This window comes from Megalopta genalis, chromosome 16 (assembly GCF_051020955.1).
Source record: "Megalopta genalis isolate 19385.01 chromosome 16, iyMegGena1_principal, whole genome shotgun sequence".
Lineage (NCBI taxonomy): Eukaryota > Metazoa > Arthropoda > Insecta > Hymenoptera > Halictidae > Megalopta > Megalopta genalis.
Window position 1 is genome coordinate 426,484 of NC_135028.1, and position 22,261 is coordinate 448,744.

The window sequence follows — 22,261 nt, forward strand, 5'->3', positions numbered from 1 at the left end:
TTCGAAACTGATAGATATATCGTATATTTAGATATTTATATTCGTCCTTTTTCATTTTTTTCTAATGTTTACTATCTGCAAGAAGACAGGCTAGCTAGTGTCAAGGTTAACACCCTATATATCGCTAGATGATAAAAATTGATCACTCTATTTCCTTTATGACAATTACGTACGTACTTGTTCGATAAACATTATTTTTATTGTTTCTGGATGAAACAGTCGTATCTCGCAACAGGTAAATGCAGATAATTTTCGAAAAGTTCGATCGATTATGTTTTCATAATTGGAGAGAATCGTCTAGAGAGGAAGATGTCAAAACCGGAGAAAAATATTTTGCTCGAGTTTGTTTCTGAGAATTTTTGAAAAGTACAAGACGTAGCGTCGCATCGGTTCGCGTAGCGATTTACGAGACGGTTAATGAATGATTGAACAGTACCCATAATTACCAGCCGCATGATAACCTTCGGCTGAACGGCTTATCGTACGCCGCGTAATCTACAGTCTACAGCACAGATACGGCAATCTCAGCTTTATATTTCATTATAACGCTGCAGCGATCGCAAATAAATTCTAACACTGTTCCGAGTAGCGAAAGCGAAATCGATTCTTGTTCGTCGTAATTTGCTATCCTGTATCGCAAATGCAATCGCGACGTTCATTCGATTTTTATTCAAATCGAAACAATGCGATATCCGTCTTTTCATTTGTAATTTTATTGTATCAGCGACACATTCTCGGCCACGTATTTACAGTCGGTGTAAAAAGTATTCGTACACTTCTTGAAACTAAATCTTTTTGGTACGGTAGAGGGACCAGTTTGGTAAACAAATTGGCAAACAAATTGGCAAACAAATTGCTTTCGAAAAGTTGCAATTAATTGGGACGACGAACAAGATAAAAACATGATGGTTTTGCAAACCGTTTTTATGCGAGCCTCTGAAGAAAATTTAGGATATGCATTTTGCAGGTTTCGGTGACTCATTAGTTAAAGAATTACGAGCTGTTAATATTTAAAGTTCGTGAAAATGGCAGTTTCTCAGGAATTTCAGCCAAAAGCAGGTCATTTTTATATCTTTTAAATCTTTATTTGAATTTTTGCTGTAAGCTCGGATAAACGAGTCGAAGAAACATCATTTTCTAATTCTTTTATCATCCAAACCAATTGCAATTTCTTAGCAATTTCTTATCGACTAACTAACTAATCCCCTAAAATACTTTATATCATTCGGTCCAATTACAAAAAAGTTATTCCATTTTAAAAGGTGTAGGAATACTTTTTACACCGACTATACGTATTTACGGCGTCTATTTATAACGTCTTTTATCGGAAATCTAAACTTTCATTTCTTGTATCGTGCACAACATATCGAATAATAAACGATATGGATAAAAATGTGTCCTTAAAAGAGATTTTTTAGCAGAAATTAGAAGAAAAATTTAGTTTCATTATTTCCATAGGGAAAAAATACCGAGAGAGTTCATTGCATTGTTCCTATTTATATCTATCCTACAATTAGGTAATTATCTCCTACTTCCTGTTCCCAAATTGTCCACTTTTGTGCGCATTCTTTTGTGCAAATTAAGTAGAAATTAATAGCTTTTCAACACCTCCAGCGAGATATCCCGGATGTACAGTACAGTGCACGACCTTCGAGTCGGCGATTTCGATCACGCTCGAGATCCTGTAGATCTACTTGTAGATCTAGTTCTCAGGGATCGCCACTTTCAGGAAATCGAGTACCTTTTGGGTCATCCTGTACACCGTCCTTCCGATATCCCCGCGTATAAGGCAGGTTCCGCTAGAAAGTCTTACCGAAGAGTCCTCTAGCGGGACCAGGAGGAAACGCTCCCTTTCTTTTCCTTCACTCTCCCACTACACTCGCACCACACCGTCAAATCGCTACCATTCTATTAAATATCAGCGCATAATTTTATAGGGTTGCATACAGGGTGTCGTACAACCCCGAATAGGGGCTGATTCTTAAACGAAAAAATGTTATCCCTTTTCTTGCGACTTATTTTTTGCCGTAGAATCAGCCCCTATCCGGTTGTGTCACCGGTTACGCGACACCCTGTACACCTAATCAATATTTTACGTTCTCCATTAACGCGCGTCTCCGGTGAAAAGTGGAAATCTCTTTCAAAATCTTTCTCTGTCAATTTGATCAACTGGAATTTTTGCAAAAATTTCCGTAGACATAGCAAACTAGCTTCTACAAGCTCCGAGAATAATTCGAAGGATTTGGTCCAATTCGAAAAAGTTCTCCAGCTTTGAAAGGCGTGCCAATACTTCTTTTTCTCGCGGCGCTGCATATCGAAGCCGACGATAACTACTTTAATAGAATTGATAAAGAGTCGTCAGTAGTAAACAATTTTTTCGCTTCAACTTTCTTGTTCGACACAACAGTTTACCATAATACGATTGGATTTATAATTAACATCCTAAAGTGGAATGTAATCTCCTTATATTCTGACAGTTAAATATTTTCGTTGATAACGAAATGTCGAAACAACGAGACGGATGTTTAGGGGCAATAAAAATATACACACCCATAGAAACGCGCGAGTAACGTTATAAATAATGTTAATTACTCGCGAGATCGCATCGTTTATTATTTAGTAGTTGCTCGTCCGAAGACAGTTTGCAAGATCCTGCTAGTTACGCGATCATTTTTAAATGATGGAATTTGGGGTACATGCTGCGCTTTCGCTTGCTTTAAAACGTCGGCGTACGCCTATCTGTCATGAATAGCACGCATAATCTTACGCGTAAACAAAGAAGATAATTAAAAGTTCTCCGGTTGTAAAAGTTGGATCCGCAATTCGGTTCGGTCGGCGTAAACGGGTGGCTTTTAAAAAATAAATAGGTTAACAAAGAATCGGTTTTCTTAACTTGTTTGCATATTCAAATTGCACGAGAAATAAACAGTTGATGAAACAACTGTCAGGACCACTGTTCAATTAAGTAAAGGATATTTAACGTCGTTTCTGCAGAAGGTGTCGAAAGACGCCTCTCAATCGTTGCTATTCGACACTGTTTTTACCAAAGGGGTTAAAAAACATCCCCAAATAATCTTTAATAAGAATTATTTCCCATCCTCTATGTTTTCTACCTAATCGCTTGTCGCGTGATACAAAATATCGGTAAAAAAACAGCGTCGACATCGGTAAAAACGATCGACGTTCTCCGTAAGAATCGCTATACAGTAATGTCTCCCTTACTGACGCTCGGATTGCGCACAAAAATGAACAATTTGGGAAGAGGAGATACGAGCCTTCCAGCTCGTTTTTATAGTTGTTCACAATTCGTGACTATAAAAATGAACCGCAAGGATCGAATAATCGTGTCTCCTCTTCCCAAATTGTCCATTTTTGTGGAGAATCTGAGCGTCGGTAAGGGAGACATTATACTGTAGATACGGAACGACGAACGTGGAATCGGTGTCGCGTCGCGATCAGATTCGGTCGTTCGTCGAAAGAAAAGGAAAAGACGAGGCACGCGACACAGTTCTCCGGGTCTGTTCCGTCGTGGTTGGTCGCGTCGACTACTGGAAAAATGCGGCTCGCTATGCGCGCGTATTAGACGAACGCACGCGGTCAGGCGCGCGGAGTATTTCTGCTCGGTCGGAGACGCGTGGGCATCGAACGGTGGAAGGGAACAGAGACAAAGGCGGGGCAGGTGTCCGTCGTATTTACCTTGGAAGTTGGCGGTCCTGGGCAGGCTACGTGCGGTTATCTTCGCCACGTGTCCATCGAACCAATTAATTCGTCGCACGAACGCAACCAAGGGCCGATGACTTTTCTCTCGCCGAATGCGAGCGTGTCGCCGCCACCGCCGCCGCCGCCGCCGCTGCTGCCTTCCTTTCTCCGCTTTAAATAATCCAACACTTTCCAATTGGCATTGTTCGATTTTCTTCCCGCTGGCTGCTGCTGATATTTCACAAATAAATCCGGCCGCCGTTGTTCCCCGACGGTTTTTTTTTGTTACAACGCACCACACTTTCCTTCTCGGCCGGCACTTCGGCTTCTTTCACTTCGAGATATTTGTGCAGGAGCTTTCCGTTTACTCCACCCGGACGGATCGATAAGAACGCGCGAGTCTCGGCTGGTGGCTCTCGGTCGAATTCCCCGCTGGAAGCCCGGCATCCGATCAAATTATCTTCGATTCTCGGACGGACCGCCGCACTATCTGTACAACACGTGGAAATTATTCGCGGTCGACGGGGAGAAAGTCGGCCGGACCGTCGTCGTCTCGGACGACTACGGGAACGGCGTTCCCTTGCGCGGGCTTATCGCGACAGATGGAAACGACAGGGACCATTCTTATTTTTATTCCGGCCGTTTATCGAAGCGCGATGCGGAGACCTGTTGCGCGCGTACCGCTCGGGTTCGCGTTGTTTCCTCGATCGCGGACGTTCAGGAATGCGCCGCGGAGGTGAGTGAACGTGCGAGCTTCTATTCCTTTTTTTTTCCTTCGAAAGTGTTTCTCGTGGCAACGATCATATTCGACGATGTTCCCCCGCTGCGGTAAGTTCTCCCCGATTCGCGCTCGATCTGAGAAGAGGAGATTCGAAAAACGAGACGCGAGACTCGAATAATCGGCTAAATATAATATATATAATATAATTTTCCCAAATTGTCAATTTCTATGCGCAATCCGAGCGCGAACTTGAGAAAAATTACTATAGTTCTCTCGAGTCGGAGAACCCGGTCCTCGTCGTTCTTGTATTCGAATTCAGCGAACAGCGTTTTCACTTTGAAATTAGACGCGAGAAATTAGAATCAAGGCGGCGCTTGTAACGAAAGCGACGGACGACACAGGCGATCGTTGCATCGCCGAACGAAATTCAATGTAAAACTCTATGCCTTATGCAACGGAATCCTTGTTTGCGCGCTTCGGAAAAGCGAAATAGCGTTACCGTGATGAACGGTCATGAATAAAAGACAAATTTCGCGTTGCAGCGTCGAAAGATCGCGGCGCGATACGAGGGAACAATTATCCGATACGTCCGCGCCGATCGAACTTTTCCTGGAAAATGTTCGTTGTCGTCCCGCTGCTAGGTACGCTGAATTCAGAGGCTCCCATATTTTTCGGTCGTTATCGCGCGATCTTTTCGAAAGCCGAGCGAGCCCGCAAAACGCGATCGCATCGAGGACGTTTCTCTTCGATTTGCCGAATGGTTCCAACGCGTATTCTTCCCGTTTGCGTTCGCGAGACGATTTTTAGGAACGATGCGATGAGAACGAACGTTATATGTACCTGATCCCGTCGGACGGTCGAGTATCGATCTCCCTGTATCGTCGAGATAAACCGGAGGCGATGTTCCGAACTTCCAATGAAAGTTCCAATGGAACAGTTTCGATCCGACATTAAACTATTAAGCGGAACTATTCGAGAACCACCCTATAACCGAATTGAATTGTTATTATCTTTAGTATGTTTTCATATTATGCGACATCTTCGTTGACAAAGATGTACCAATTTTGTTTAATTTAAAACGCAATCGGTATCGCGACTGGCGCGTTGCAACGACACGTGGCTACGACGCGAGAGAGAAACCGGGTGGTGGAAAGGGGCGAGCAAAAGAACAACCACGGAGAGAAATTTTCTCTTCTCACCGTTCACTTCCTCTGCGAAGTTGGGGAATGTCGTTCGTTCCCGCTGCGATCGCAGGAATTAATTGCTCGCGGATTACTCGAAGCTCGAGGGATCGATCTCGCGATTATTTCGCGGGACGTTTTCGTAGCTCGTCGGAACACAGAAGAGAGGCAGGCGATTAGCTATTGGGGAATTCCTGGCGCTGCGCGGAACGCAACAAGTTGACTCAGCGAGCTGGTCGGCTCGCGAGAACGCGAAAACCGGAGAAGCGGAGAGCTCGCGAGCCCGCCGAGGAGGGAGAGAGAAAAAAGGGGAATCCAGCACGCGACGGAAACGCGTTTCCATTTCCCATTTCCTACGCGATCGTCTCGAAGTTCTCGACGTTACGAGGTCAGATCCGCGTGCGCGGTGCTCGCCTACGTGCGTTCTTACACTGCCGCCGACCGTTGTTATCCTCGCGAACGGCTTCCGACAACTCGGAAGTCGAAGCGAATTTTCCGGCCGAACGTGCACCGACGAGTGCATCCACGGCGGGGGGACGTTAGCAATTTCACGCGACCGGATCGTATTCGCGTCGCTCGATCGTCTTCCCGGTAAATAAAGATAGCGGAGAGTGTGCCCCCTTATCGATTAGATTTCTATTCGCCTCGCGACGAGAACAATGCGAGAACCGCGACCGCGAACCGCTACTACCGGTTCCCCGGCCGGAGAAATTTCAGAGCCCGATAAACGGAGCGGCCACGTCGAATACGCGCGCACCCGACGCGTTTCGATCGATCTTCCGTACGAAACGAATTCGCGAACGTCGCTCGAACGCTCGCGTACACGTCGCACGACGGCCACTGTCGTTCCATCGTGGCGGCCGGCGATTTTGCGTCTGGTTTTCACCAGGATTGTATACCGTTAATTGTGCTCGATTCGATTCGATCGAGCCCCGCAAGAATTCGCAGCTCTCCTCCGGTGATTTAAACTGCCGGCCGTGGAGATCGCGGATAAGGCCATGGGGAGAACGGAGCGGAGAGATTCGGAGAGGGTCGGAGAGGGACGTTGAAAGTAACGAGGAGACACTTCACTGAAAATCCTGGCCGGCGAATACGGCCGCGTGGAAGAAACGACGTCGCGTCGACACCGGCTCGACGAATCGAGATCGGTTACAGATACACTTGGCACAAGCAGTCTCGGCTGACCGAGCGCCCGATCCGGACTGACTATAACTGTAAACGATCACTTGTCGGTGCCAAGCTCGCTCCCACCTTGCCGCGCCGAACGGATCGTTCCCTACTACACTATCTTTGCGCATGTGTCTGTGCCCGTTGCCTGTATTTGTGCTCGTGTCCGTGTCCGTGCCTGTGTCCGTGTCCGTATCTGTATCTGTTCCTGTTTCTGTTCTCTCTGTGTGTCAGATCGCAGCGAGTCGGCCGCGGCCGAGTCATGCTGCACGCCGCGCCGCGTCGCACAGCGTAGCTTATTATGTAGCCTAACGTAGCATAGCATAGCATAGCAAAGCATTGCAAAGCATAGCGTAGCATAGCGCCGCTTCGTGTCGCTCCGAGTCGCTTCGTATCGCTCCGAGCAGCGCCGCGCCGCGCCGCGTCGCACAGTGTAGCCCAACGTAGTATAGCAAAGCAAAGCACAGAAAAGCAAAGCACAGCAAAGCATAGCAAAGCACAGAAAAGCATAGCAAAGCAAAGCACAGAAAAGCACAGCAAAGCAAAGCAAAGCACAGAAAAGCATAGCAAAGCAAAGCAAAGCATAGCAAAAGCACAGCAAAGCATAGCAAAAGCATAGCGCCGCTCCGAGTCGCTCCGAATCGCTCCGAGTCGCTTCGTATCGCTTCGCATCGCTTCGTATCGCTCCGAGCAGCGCCGCGTCTTCGTCACAACGCTACCATGCGTCGTGCTCGTCGCGTCGCGAAACGCGCGAGCTTCTGGCTCGTTGAAACCAGTTCCTCCGATGCGCCCCGTCACTTCCACCTCCGTCGGCTCCGATTCAGAAGTATGTTCCACCTGCTGCCGCGCACCAGTGGGATCCAAAGCGAACAAGTATTGCCACCTTGAACCGCCCAGCTGAAAATCGCACGCGGGTGGGATGCGTTCCGAGGATTACGGACACGGCCAGGTGTGCCACGTAGTCGAATCTTTCGTCGACGCTGTTTTATAATTCGGAATTCTCTTTCACCCTGATTCCGATAGATTACGCGCGCGCGCACCCGCGTTTCACAAGCAACACGGCTATACGTACTTTGACAGTTTTACTGCCACGTCATCCACGTACGTGCCCGACGAATTACACCGGTTCCACAATTTACGTGGCACCTTTCTGCGATAAATTGTTGCGCTATTTGCGCGCGGGTTTTTTTCCTTTTTTTGTCTTCGTAGGCGATCCGAATTTACGCGGTCAGGAAATGTTTGCAAAAGGGTTGACGCGTTGGAACGAGTATCGGAAGATTTATGACAATTTTTTAGAAGGAGATATCGGGAACGAATCGTCCAGGAAAAAGAAATCGAACTTTGGGATATTATGGGATATTATTCGCGTAGAACAAATCGGTATCTTTTGGATTATCGATACGTAACGAATATAATGGGCTTATCGTTCGAGAGCAGAAACGAATCAAGGTTCACAGAAGTGTCCTTTAAACCGAGATAAGAAAGCATGCAACGTGTTAGCGCTTGGTCCGAAGGCTCGGGCAGCAGGACCCAGGGCCTTAAGAACTTTCAGAACTCGTCCCCTCTTGTCTAACCACTGGCCCAACGCGAAGGAAGGAGAAACGGACTAGAAGTGGGGAGTGTCGCGCCGCGTTGCTCTCGGTGGTTCCACTCCTTCTCCCCTCCCTTCGCGGTTGGAAAAGTGGAAGAAAGTTCTAAAAGTTCTTACGGCCCGAGAGTCCCTAGCGGGGCCCAACCGTAACAGTCCGGAGACACGAGGGAGCCACAATTTTCTTTTCAGGGCTCCAAAGTCAGTCGCTGCTAAAGGTTCGTTCTGTAAAGAGCTTCGAGTAGTGCCGTGAAATAAAAAGACATTTCTTTGCTGGAAATGTCGTAGACGAAGCACAGGTTTCATTCTACACCCATATCTATAGCTAATAATGAGCTCAATTCATTGTTTGCGTTGCGATATTAATAAGGAAAGTAAAGAACTAAAGAGCTAGATCAAAAATGTAGAACTAGAATAAAAGTTAACGATGTTTTAATTGTAAAATTATACGGAGGTGAAATTGATAGTTTCGTCGACAGGACAGTTTTAATTTATTTCACTTTCAAACAGCTTTTTACCACCACCCGTATTGAAATTTTAGAAACGAAACTGCATATTACACGCGCTGCCGCTTTCTCCGTCTGAAATTCGTACGTTTACATTTATTCTGGGAGAACCGAGTGACTGTATATCGATCCAAGTGTTACATATCTGTACAAAGTACTTTTTACAAGCATATTTAAAAATTTTTACTCGAAGATAGCACCGCGTTTTTATCTGGGAGCGCGTACGCATGCTTGCGTTAAATCTTTACGGTACATTGTTCGAGAAAGAAAAGAAAAGAAAAGAAAGAAAATTAAAAAATGTATATATATATAAAATATTCATCGATGTGGCTGTATATATTTGGGAATCAAAATAATTTCGATCGATTCTCAACGATTTCATCTTTTATCGCAGGATTTTATCGCGAGCGTCGTTTTCGGGCCCGAGTTGTACACACAACGACACTCGGCTAGCTCAAAGAATTCTGCTTCGACGCGTCGATCGTTTCGGAACATCAGCAATATATGATCAGGTGAAAATCCGGTGCTCACCGATACAGTCAATTGCAGTTGGGCAAACGGCTTCGGCTCGACGGTGAAACGTGATCTGGCGCCTTATCTGGTACTTGATAAAAATGAACGTAATCACAAATATCGTCTCCAATTAGCACCTGTTGCACAGAAATAGTCAAACGATTCGACGCATTTCAGTTCGTAAACGTGCAAGCGCCGATTACAGATGTACTGCAATGTCTCCCTAATTGACGCTCGGATTGTCCACAAAAATGGACAATTTGGGAAGAGGAGCCTTGCGACTTGTTTTTATAGTTATCGATTGTCAACGATAGCTGTAAATGAAGTAGATGATGCAAACAACGGCACAAAGACGTCGTTACGCAAACAAACGAATAAAATATTTCTAAAATATATTTAAAATGTTTCCAAAGTATAACGACTATACGTACAAATAAGAACGGACAGATCGTGCAACGAAAAGAGAAGAAAAATTCCTCCGATGAGATTTCAATGCGCGACAGTTACGTTTACAGGTAGGCGCTCTGAGAAGGAGGCGCCGCAGCTAACCGGTTAAATGGCTTCGAGCGCAAAGGGTTGAAATTTAGCCGTTTGCACTATCACAGTTATTATCATATCGTGCACGCAGCATCGAGATCGCGATGGCTACGCCTCCTGCGGCACCCACCGCGCGTCTCTCTCCCCGTGTTCGCCTAAATGCCATCAGGGCGACGCTCGTATCGATGGATTTCCACATCGGTCGCGCGGCGGTACCATTGTTAACGCGATCTGGCCGGCGAGAAAAGAAATATTTCGAATAGAATGTGCAAAATGGTACCCGGCTGTCGACGAGCGGCTGATAAATGGTTACGCCGACCGTGCAATTATTCGTCCGCGGGAACGATAATGGCGGCGGAATTGAACGATACAGCACGATAAGTAATAAGTTTTCGTTTCGGTTTATCGAACGAAAGCGTGCTCCGCGTACGAGTATTTACGATAAGGGAACGTTTTGCGGCCGGTCGATCGGTCGATCGGCTCCGCTCCGAAGGAATAAGTCCGCCGAAGGACGCGTGAAAGTACTGGCCCGTTGATCTCGGTCTATGTCGTTGTTATCGACTTCGCTATGCCACATTTCACTCGGCCTACCTCGCCTCGGCCGGCATCGGCATCGGCATTCGATGCTTTTTACCGAACGACGTGAACCAGATCTTTTTGTAGCGGCGCGCCGTAAAGTTACTTTTAAATGCCGACCAACGCCTCGACTTTCTGCTCTCTGTGTCCATTTGCGGCGGTTCGCCGTGTCAATGCATACGCTCGTTCCTCTTGACAATGCAACCGCGCCGTGCGCGCAACGAGGAAATGCCTCTCTCTGGGAAAACCGACCGGCCGGATTTCATCTGGGAAAATTATTCACTTTTTTTTCCTAAGCGTTGCAACTTCTTCGACGATGTTCTGCGCGTTTACACGTACTCGCGGGTACCAACGTAAAATGGTCGGGTTACGTGTTTACCATAGTGGCTCGGCCCTAAATCTGCTTATCTTCTTTTTCGGTTCTCTCGTAAAAGGCTGCGCGCTGCAACCTTAAGAAGAAGTACGGATCGGGGCAGGATGGAAAAGCGCCGGGCTCTTGCTACTTTTTCGACAGGAAAAGTGAAATTTAAAGGAACTATGTGGAATGAATTGCGAGAGAAGCACGGTTCGAAGAAACCGTCAGCGATAATTGCCGCTCGGTCTTATTTGGGGCAGGTAGTGCTCGTTTGAAACAGCTTCGCTGCACTTTTGATAATCGCTTTCGATCGTATTTATTCGATGATAATCCGATCTCCTAGTTTCATCGCGAAGCATCCCTCGTTGCTTATTCGCGATGCCATCGATTCCCATCTGTTTCCCCAAAAAGATTGCCCAAATTTACGGTTCACGATCCAGATCGCACCGACGCCTTTAACTGCCGTCGAATCAGTATTGGAGTTTCGTATCGGAGTTCGTGTACTGCATATGCATGCTATTCGATAACTATTACTAAATGTCGTTAACCTCGACGCGTCACGTGGCCAGCCGCATATGTCGGACTTTTTGATTATACGTACCGTATGTATGTATCTTGCTTCATAATGCATTTTCACTGACAGCGGCGGCGCGAGGGAAGGTGACCTTGGATTCGTAAAAGTCCCAGCCCATGGGTGAAACTCTATTTCTTGCCCGCGATAAGAATGTCAGCCGATGACAAACTGTTCGCGCGGACAGGTAGGGGCTGATCTTACGTCGAAAAATAGGTCGACAGAAAAGGATAGCATTTTTTCCATTTAAAGCTGCGTTTTCGGGAAAAAGCAGGCTAAAAAATAATGCTGTCGAATAGGAATTAAAATGGCCATAATGAAGCGTGTTCTTTTTTAGAGCGATAGAACTTTCGATAGGGTTATCTGTCATTTTATATTTGCTAGATGACACATTGTTTCGACGGGACACCCTGTGGTATGGCAACATTATCCTTATTTATTCTATCGGATTCCTTCCAAACGTGCGCCTACGCAGATTCCTTCCAAACCTGCGCCCACTCGAATTTCTTGCGATCGCGAGCGTCTAATGAGATTCCTACCGAATCTCGAATCTACTCGCATCATTAACACGCTCAGAATTCATCGCGAGAATGAGAGGAGTTTAAACTGGAACGAGTCTAAGCTCTCCGATCGGGAAAAGATCCCTGAAACTTTTTTAGAGTGCTTTTCTCTGTATTTCAATTATTCGGTGGTTAAATTATATATAACATATATAATATACAATATTATAATAATCTTAAAAAATAGTATGCTCGGTTGTATTGTCTCGACAACAAAGATCGTCGTCCGGGCGTTGAATAATATGTTGGCAATTATTCGAGGAAACTATCCGAAGGGGGGAGAAGAGAAAGCGAAAGATTTAAAGAGCACAGAAATTGCCGTGCGTCACAGAGGAACGGCACGATGCATCGAAAAAAGTTACAAGACAGGACTACGGTCATTTTTTTGGCCGTTGCACGAATATCGTTCGCTCGGAACTCATTTCGAGGAAAGTAGTAACGAGCCGAACAAAAAGCAGTACTTGTATCGATGGTGCAACACCGTTGTTACGTTTACGACGAGACAGAGTCGCTATCAGCTTCAGAAAAGCATAAACACAATAAGCTGAATACACAGGAAGTGTGATCGCTTTATTGTTCCAGAAATTTTCCTACAATTGTATGTCCAATTACCGTTTCTAAAAGTCCTTGTTCTATTTACAGTAATTTCTCCGTAATTCGCGCTCGGATTGCGCAGAAAAATGGACAATTTGGGGAGAGGAGACACGATTGTTCGAGCCTCGTTTTTATAGCGGTTAGATTTCGAATGTACGCTGAAAAATGTTGATCAATAATGACGGTGCTCTCGTGCGATAGCATGGAACGTATAATAATTAATGAAACGTTTGCCGAGAACGAAAATACAAACTAACCAACTTGATCTATTGTACTAGTCGAAGCGTAAGGTTTGAATATGTAGAAGGAACTATTTACATACGTAATAACGTTTCTATTCCATGCATATGCATCGCATTCTCTGTCATAATTTATTACGGAATTCGTTCTCAACTTCATTAAATGTAGGCGTTTCTTAATATATTTCTCGAAAGCACGAAAATCATATTTATATCGAAACGATTCAGTCGATCGTTTTAACCCAACGATCGAAACGTAGCAGAATATTTTAAATATCGGAAAAACATTATATTTGCAGAAACAACCGCGTGTCTCTGAACGGACCGAGGCAAACAGTGATGTCGAAGGCAACACGTCGAAAGTAACGTCGAAACGACGGAAAATTCGACGGCTACAGTCGTGGAAACGATGAATATTAATTAGCTGCAACGTTAAGAGGTAGAAGTATTGGTAGAAGTGAAATCACGCGTTTTCTATTTTCAGAAATAAAAGCAGCCGGATTTGCTCCGCTTTCCTTTATTTACCAGCAGAGATAAAAATATAACAGTTAATGCCAAAAGGAAAAACATTGATTTTCATTCGCGTAAAAGATAGTCCTCGTTAAATTAAAAAAAAATGCGTTTACCGAACGCCTCAAAAATCGGTGTGGCAGGATGATCACCCTGTATAAGTATACTGCTCAGCGATAATGGTGCACCCTTCACCCATTTGTCTGCTCGCCTCTTCTCGATGCAGAAATAAGGGAGAAAGTTCCCTTGCTGAAACTGTGGAATGAATCGCGCAACTATTATTGTCTGCGTCTGCATACATATAGTTATATGGATGATGCAGGCTGTATACGAATCACTGTTTGCCTTTCTCCTTTCCATGGATGCACTTTGATAGAATGCATTTTCGAATGTAATATGCTTCGATCGATGCTCGACGTATTTTCCTTCAGATTCGCGTTAATTTTACTGCAAATTAAAATTCTAATAGATTTTTAATAGAAATGTAATTCACTTGATTTCAAATAGGAGGGTTGTAATGAATTTTTATCATCGATTTGAACTATATCATAGATTTTTATAGTAATTTAAAGGGAAACTTTCGTAATTATTTAATTTAAAGAAACCTATAACGTTAATTTAATTGATCTTCGATATTTTTCGTTCTTCGTTACTCGATATTTATTACTCTGGAGTTTGTTTTTAAATATTATACGAACCTTTTTACTTTTCATTCTTTTCTCCTTTCTTGCGCTTTATTCTACGAGGTATCATCAGCTTTTTATCGAAAGTAATTGGTGCGTGAACGTGACTACATTCCAGGAATAGCTTCGCGGCTGAAGAAAGTTGCTCGCCGATACGGGAACATATACATTACGCGAGAATCAACGAAAAATCGAAATAAAATCGCCATATTCGGAAAATTCAAAATGTCGATTGCTTAGAGTAGTGAAATATAATTTAGATAAAACTGTATCGTTTATATATATATAGATTGCAACGTTGTAATTTTATTTACTACAGGATATATTTCAGTTCGTATAAATAATTTACTTATTTTATGAATTTTATTAGAGATTTCTTCGATAACTTTTCCAATTATATTGAATTATTATTAAAAAATATACTATTATTTTACTCGAAACTTAATAGTACTACTTAATAACTCGAAAAATATTTGTTGTACGAAAAAGTGTTCCAGATAGAATAGACGGTTTGCCGTACGATCGTAAATTGGAGATAAATGTAAATCATATCATCCGCGGGTTATGTCGAAACGAACGATGCAAGATTTGATTAGTTGCTCTCGGTTATCGTATATCACTAGGTCTCTGCAATGTGTAATGCATAACCCGACGCACGTAGCACACGCAAATTGTAATTCAATCGTTCGGTTTTGATTTGCGGCTTTCTACGAAGATAAGATCGTATTCGTTCAACTTCTCTTACAATGTTGTCAAAGGCGACTCTTAATTAAGTTACACGTATTAACACTGGTCCTCGTTGCAACATTGCTATTCCGATTGTATTTATAAGATTTGCGCAATTTTTATCAAGGGTGCGAGAAAATAAATGAATTTGAAGTGATTGACATTAAACTTCGTTGATTCGCGTCTCATTTTCTGCATAATTAATCGCACGATGTATCATTGATGCCAAAATTAGAAAATTTTATTTATTAAGGGGTTATTCTAGCGTAAATTGCGTTTTTATTTCACTTTCTTTGGGGTCTTTTTTGCGAAGAAGTTGCAATGCCTTTTATAATCATATTTATAAAGTTTATTTGTGCACGTTCAATAATATTATAATTTTTTGTTTGCTCTCAGTAAGAGTTAAAATTTGACTACTTTAAAACATAGTTAATTGCAAACAGATCGTCCTGCGATAACGAGTGATACAATTATATTTGTCCCAAGTGTTTAAAATCCTCGCAAGAGCCGGTAGATGGCAGCACAAGCATGGACGAGTAGCCATTTTGGTACCATAATTCGAATACTCCATATTTTATCGTTGTTCTAACAAGGGTGTCGCATCGTTAATATTTTTCGAGTCATCCGAACGTCAACATCGATTTCTTTATCGGAAAATAACAGAGCAAAATAAGAGGAAAATAAACATCAAAATTCCGACAGCCGTCAGCTTAATTTTCCTTTAATTAATACGTTCAGTGCCGCGCGAGTCACGTAAGGTTGACACTAATTTTTAACTAGGTTTTTAAAATACGAGATAGCTGAACCAATATTTCCTTCAGTTTCGGTATCATTGATTAAATGACTTTGATATCGTGCGAATTTTTCGAGTTAATATTCGGCACTTGATGCGTTAAATAAGAATAAGAAGTCCACTGCATTTTTAGATATAAATAAAATTATAACAAGGGCGCAGCAACCACTGTTATACGTCTATTGCAAAATTAAAGCAACGACACGTTTCGAGTTTTAGGTTTGGTGGCTCACCGTTATACTAGAACACACGTACGTGTAACGTCGAACGGTTAGAAAAATTTCTGCCGTTTCTTTCTTCATGATCGATTGATCGATCAACCTTTTTATTCTTAGAGATACCGAACGCGGCTCAATTTCTCTTTAACCAGTTTCTCCTTTCACCGTTCGTTTTTCGACCGTTACATTAAGAGCGGTTCTCGAAGCCCGGTTCGTACAATCTTACAATCCTCGATATGCGGTAATTATTCGGATTATAGTGCTCGCATTACCTAGGTACTTGAAAACTTGTCTCGATCCTTCGGTGTCTTACGCTTCGTAGGAAATCTAATCGCCTTAGCACGATTAAAACATCTATCTCAGATCTATCATTTTATTAATAGCTTGTCATTTTCAAAATTAATGTTACGCGTTCGTTTAAACATATATGATTACCATCAGCGATCGTAGCTGTTACAATCTACGTAAAACAATCGTCGATCGACAATTAGATATCATTTTCGTTCAAATATCTCAGTTACATGTAATGGTGACTGAAATTTATTTAATAAATTACGCCGTATTACGTATTATACTATAACAATTTTACTAATAATTATACTATAATAATAAACGAAAAAAAACGCCCGCCGCGGATGCGTGCAGTTTATTGTTGGCTGTTTGTTTCAAGCTTGATATGTGACGCAAGAGATAGTGCACGTCAATTACAATTGTGATAATTATTAAGATGTACTACATTGTGTGGTATCTTTTTGTCAGGTACGCGCGTGAACCAATCACGATTATGAAATATTCTTTATCATGTATCGTTAATATTTGAGTAAAATTTTATGTTTCAATAAATATACTCTTTGTTCGATTAAAAGAACGTATAACACATTGTTTGTATCGCAATATTATTTTATCTAGCGCATACGACAGATAAAAAGAAATATAGAAGAATACAAGATTGTAAAAATCATAAAAAAATTTCCAAACATTAAAGGGAAACGGTGGAATTCGAGGAACGAGAAGGATTAGCTAATTCGTGAATAGCGAATTCGCGAATGGTGAACGGCGAACGGCGATTACCGCGTTTTGAAAATAATCGTGGCTTTGATATTTGGCGGGGCAAGACATTCGGATCTCATTTTTCACGTTAACCAAAAACCAGGAAGTGACGCTTCGTTGCGTAATTTAATAGCTTCCGTGAAATGACGAAACAACAGTCGGGACGGTGAGATCGCAGTAGAGGCTGCGGTTATCATTATTACAAACAAATTATTGAGCGTGCACATGTATTGTTCGAAAGCCACGGAGGAGAACAGAGGATAATTCTGGTATTCATGCGTCTGGCTCTCGTTCTCTTTTGTTTGCCCGCAACGGTCTCATAGCGGCGGTGTGAGAAAAACAAATCTATCGAAATTACACCGAAACTTGGTCACGATTAAAAACACTTTCTCTTCTACAGTGCTCGCCCGTCCATTCTACGCGAAAATGCAGAAATCGAGATGGAAAAATATTAGTGGTGGTGATAGAAAAAAATTAGTAGCCTGACAGCATTATCAGATAATAGCATTCTTATCTTTTTTATTACAATAAGTAATCTTTTAATTGTCGAAGGAAATGTCTCTTTAATTCTAATTTTCGTAAAACGACGTATCAAAGTGAGAATTTGCATACAAATCTGCAGTCTAAAAATCTTTCATTGCAACGACGCGTATCGTAGGAATGCACGATGCGAAAATAATTGTCGAAACGATCGTCCATAAACTTCCTGCAGACAGTAAGAAAATACTTGGACATTTCGCAAGACTGTTTTCAGCGTACACCTTCTACGTTTCGTTCGCAAAGACCACGAGTCTTTTCTTCGCGTTCGATATCGTTCTTGCTGTGTCGTTTATCGAATGCCGGAATGTTCTTGGCTGCTGCTGTTTTAATCACGACTGTATCGTAACGAGCACGAGCGAAGGTCCATTTAAGGTCCATTTATACTCACCGACAAGATCGCTCCATCGAAACTATTTTCTCAAATATTTTCGCAAGGGTGATTATAATTTAGATTCAATAATCGGTACCATCCATCTTCCCAGAAATTTGCTAGAAATCAGCCGCGCGGATGAGACGATACAAATTGCAATTTTTTAACGAAAGTAGGAGGGACTTTGTATTTTGTCCGCATGCTCCCATGTTCGACGATAACGCGATCGTTGTTCCAGCAATGCTGTGACAATAGATTTCACGACGAAGACTGGATCGTTCGCAACACGCATCTGTTTATTCATTGATCGGCCTTCACACTGAATCGTCGGTTTTTATCATCGGTAACAGCAAGATCTCGATATAACGGTACGAATAGACATTCCTGGCTGAATGAATCAGTCCCCTTGTCCGATTGTTGTCCATAGCCGATGGTCACGCATCGGTTCGGTCAAGGCCCTTCCTTCCCCTTTTTCTCCATCGCGCTTTCCCTCTCCTCGTTCTCGTCCCACCTCTCGAACACGGCTACACGGCTCCTTCACCTTCCGTTATTTATGCACGTTAATTATGCACTGCCCGACGCCATTTAACCGGGATCCTGTCGATCTTGTCATTTCTGCTTTTTTTCCAAACGTTGCACGATTTAACGGTTGAAAGCGGGGTTAAACGCGCGGAAAGTAACGCGATAAACGGATCGGGTCGCGAACAGGGGCGCCGATTTTGCCGAAGATTTCTGCTGCTTCTCGCGTGTTCAATTTTTTTTATCTAAATATCGGTCATTTATATACACGTTGAATATTTCATTGTAAACGGTTGACGCGTTGTCGAGCGCAGCCATTGTTAAAAAAGTTACCTGTTTTTGGCTGAAATTCTTCGCCTGGAGAAACTGCTGCTTTTACGAACTTCAAATGTTAACGACTCGTAACAACTTTTTAATTTTTTTATCATTTCAACCAATTGCAATGTTTGAAAACAATTGTTGGCTGTACTTCCAAAAGAGACTTATCGCCAATCGAGATGGCATTTGGAGGGTAATATAGGAGAGTAATATAATAGTGATATAATAATATAATAATATTATAATATAGTAATATAGCAATATAGTAATATAGTAATATAGTAATATATAATAATATAATATAATAATATATTAATAATAAATATATTGCATGTATCTTCACGACTACAACGTCGCTCCGCCTGCCATCTCTAGTCCAACGGTCGATAAAGCAGGAGTGACACTGGTTTCGACATCTATAAGGTGCCCAAATCCAACAGTTTTCACATTATATCTTCAAATTTGCTAGCAGTCGCACTTGGTTTCGGTTAAATTATTTTTCGAGCAAGCGAAGCGGCCGATCCACTTTAACAATTTTTTAGAAGTCTTTTTTAGAGGTTCACCCGTTATCGTGGCCAGCAGGAAAAACGGGGGTCTGCTGATCTACACACTTTTACAGACGGCGAGTCTCTTCAGCGAACATTTTCTAGAACCATATTATTTATATGTGATTTTATTAATCTATTAATATTTAATTCTATTAATATTTGTGTTTTCTTCACGCTGTTTGCTTCTTCTGTCTGCATCTAAAAGCTCCGAGAAATTGCAATTAAGCGGCGGACAAATCGTTTCTCGCGGGGAAGGGGATTATTCGGAATCGAATATCCTGTTACAGGAAAATCGTGCGAAATTGAATATGTTACTCTCAGAAAATCTATAAAAGCGACGAGTTAATTAAAACGCGACGCTTCTTTACATTCGCGATACGATACTCGTTAGTGCAAATGGCAGCCAGAACCGCAGATGCTTGCCATATGTGCGCAACGATAAGGTAAACATCTTTTACCGTAGCAAGTTAATTTGTTGCTAGGCGGAAAACGTCGATCGTTTAACAACAGCGGTTCGTAATAATTGTTCGCATCGCGAACGTTACCTAGATAAATTGTAAATTGCAAATTATAAATTGTAAATTAAACGTAATAAACTAGAATTAGTAATATATTACCTTTTCATCTGTATATAGAGTCTTCGAGTCAATTATTTCACTTCCTTGTTCGAAGCAGTATCTGCATTTCTCTTTTTAACGTTACGAGACAAACAATAATTCCATTTATCCTAGTGGCGGCTCTTTGATGAAATAAGTAATAGCTAGTCCACAAATCTGTTTCTTAGTGGCGACCCTTTGATGAAATAAGCATCGGTTGGTCCACGAAATCCTACCCCGTGGCTCCCGGGGGGTGAAACAAGCATTGGCTATCAATCGCAACCATTGCAAAATCCAAGAAAGTCCAAACGAATCTCGGTCATTTATAACTGGCCAGTCCTCGGCTCGTAACAGATTTTAGGCGAAAAAAAGCAGACGTCTTACGGTATTTCCTGGGGGCTATCGAGGAGATCCTGTCGCATATGTCGTGTCTACAAAGTGAAAATGACATGTTAACCGCTATGCTACACGCATTATATAAAAGTGACACGTGAGAGGTGTTTGCATAATGTAGATTTTACGGCTTGCGATATCGGCACACGCGTGGCCGGAGCAGAACGTTCAGAAATGTGACTTAGCTCGCGACAGCAAAAGCCGAAAAACCTTTGACCGCGACCGACGCTGCATATTCACTACCCTTCGCGTTGACGTTAATGCAAATGGACCCTTAATACGGTGCATCGTGCACACGTGCCCGTCTGCACGCCTCCGCGCAACAGCATTATTAGCATGCGCATACGATTAGGGTGCTTTAAAGCTGAACCATCGCGAATAACAGAAAAGGATCGATTAGAAAAATTAAAGTTAATACTTATGGAATATAGAAATGCTACTTCGAAGTGTTGAAAGTTATTTGTGCAAATTATCTTTCTGCACCGTGACGTATAAAGCAAAGTAAAGCATAATAGACACAATATTTATTTGCCGCACGTTATTCTCGCGTTAATCGCCGATAAAAATTCAGGGAAAAGAACCAGCGAAGAAACAACTGGGAGAGATCGTTTCGAGGCGAGACCAGTCACTCCTCGAGCAATTAACGACAGCGGAAAAAATCATTGCAACCAATAAAGTTCAGGTAGCGGAGATCCCACTCGATCATAGTGTGCGTACGCGCTATAATTTATAGTCTTCCCAGTATCGCTAGTTTCTATCGGGCTCTCCGCGTCGAGCTTACTAATTATCGAACGGGTTTCGGACACGTTTACTGCCAGCTGGGATGTTTCACTTTCGTTTTGCTCCTTTTTCCACGCTGACACGCGGTTAAACCGTTCCCCAGCGATACCCTTGGCGCAGATGATAATCGGTTAAGCGATCGCCCCCCGATATTATCGGTCGAGAAAAAGTACTCCGGCGAGAGCCACGTACGCGGAAGAAAGAGGGTTGAAGACAGCAATAAATTACAATAAATTCGGTAGAAACCGAATCCTATTTGATACAGTATTATTATTCGAGCCTCGCGCCTCGTTTTTCTATTTACCGATTGTCATCGACTATAAAATCGAGCCACAAGCCTCGAATAATCGTATCTCCTCTTCCCAAAATGTCCATTCTTGCGCGTACTCTGAGCGCGAAGGGGTGAACACGGGCGTTGCACGATTAACAAGCGATAGCCGGATTTTCTGTTTCAACATTTACAGCGCCTTGAACCAATAATTCGCGCGGCACTGCACACGTGATCGCTTCTGTCGAAACGAACACCGAACCAGTTATTAGATACCTGCGTATCGGTTAACGAACGAAAGAAATTTCCTGTGGCGTTATCTCGATCCTGCGCCGGTCTCCCGTGTTATTTAATTGGCTGCCGGAGTTGTACAATTTTTCGCCGTATTATCGTGCGCCGACGAAGGCTGCTCGACGAAACGGATCCAAGAAATCGAACGTCGGCCGTGCTTTCGGAATCGTTCGCGGTTAATAATGCCATTTTCTTCTATAAAAAGTAACGAACGATTGTCTAAAAGCGTCATTAGCCAAGAGCGATCAGCGAAACCGTGCTGCAAGCGTAAATGAGACCGTTAAAACTGGTACGAGATACCTGTTGACAGTATTTTTAGACCACGCTAGAGGTACGACAGGATACGAGGCAGCCGACTGTGGCAGCCGACCGCTCGACGCGTTTATCTGAATCTGAAATAGGACACGTCGGATCTTTAACAGTTCATTGCAACGTTCATTTGAATCGTCTCCGCGATCGGGGACTCGGCTAATTTTTAACTGGAACTCTATATATTATATACTACATATTATATATAACTCTGTATATTATAATATATTATATATTACTGTATATATTACATATTTATATATTATATATATTATTATATTATATAAGTATGTAAATAATAATCGTACAAAGTTGAATATGCTTTCATTCGCATAATATTGCTGATAATAAAAAGAAAAATGTTACAGTTAATCGATACCGTGAAATTTTTGTTAATTTATTTCTTTTTTATATAAAATTTACAGATACCTTGGTATTTACGATGCGTGTACGCATGCCTGCGGGCCTCGAACGAATATAACCTACTGACCCAATTTTAGCGAGGGTTCACAGTCGACCCGTGAATCCGCGATCCTGTTAAA

At 42.7% G+C, this 22,261-nt stretch overlaps 1 protein-coding gene and 1 long non-coding RNA gene across 3 annotated transcripts in view; both read right to left on the reverse strand.

Annotated features, from left to right (window-relative positions):
• The window catches only part of LOC117224543 (uncharacterized), a 33,457-nt gene extending 26,403 nt beyond the window's left edge, over window positions 1-7,054 (reverse strand). Inside the window, exons 1-2 of one of the 2 annotated variants that reach the window (XM_033477542.2) lie at window positions 6,501-7,054; window positions 3,697-4,185 (exon numbers count right to left, since the gene is read on the reverse strand). The gene's annotated coding sequence lies outside the window, so the exon portion shown is untranslated. Of the gene's footprint in view, window positions 1-3,696; window positions 4,190-6,500 lie in introns of both variants that reach the window. The other variant, XM_033477541.2, reaches the window with a different exon arrangement.
• An 11,692-nt stretch (window positions 7,055-18,746) lies between these two features.
• Window positions 18,747-21,383, reverse strand: LOC117224513 (uncharacterized). The gene is made up of 2 exons (XR_004491249.2): window positions 19,700-21,383; window positions 18,747-19,627 (listed from the first exon to the last, which is right to left on the reverse strand). It is a non-coding gene; the product is annotated as an uncharacterized LOC117224513 (long non-coding RNA).
• Window positions 21,384-22,261: the final 878 nt, after the last annotated feature.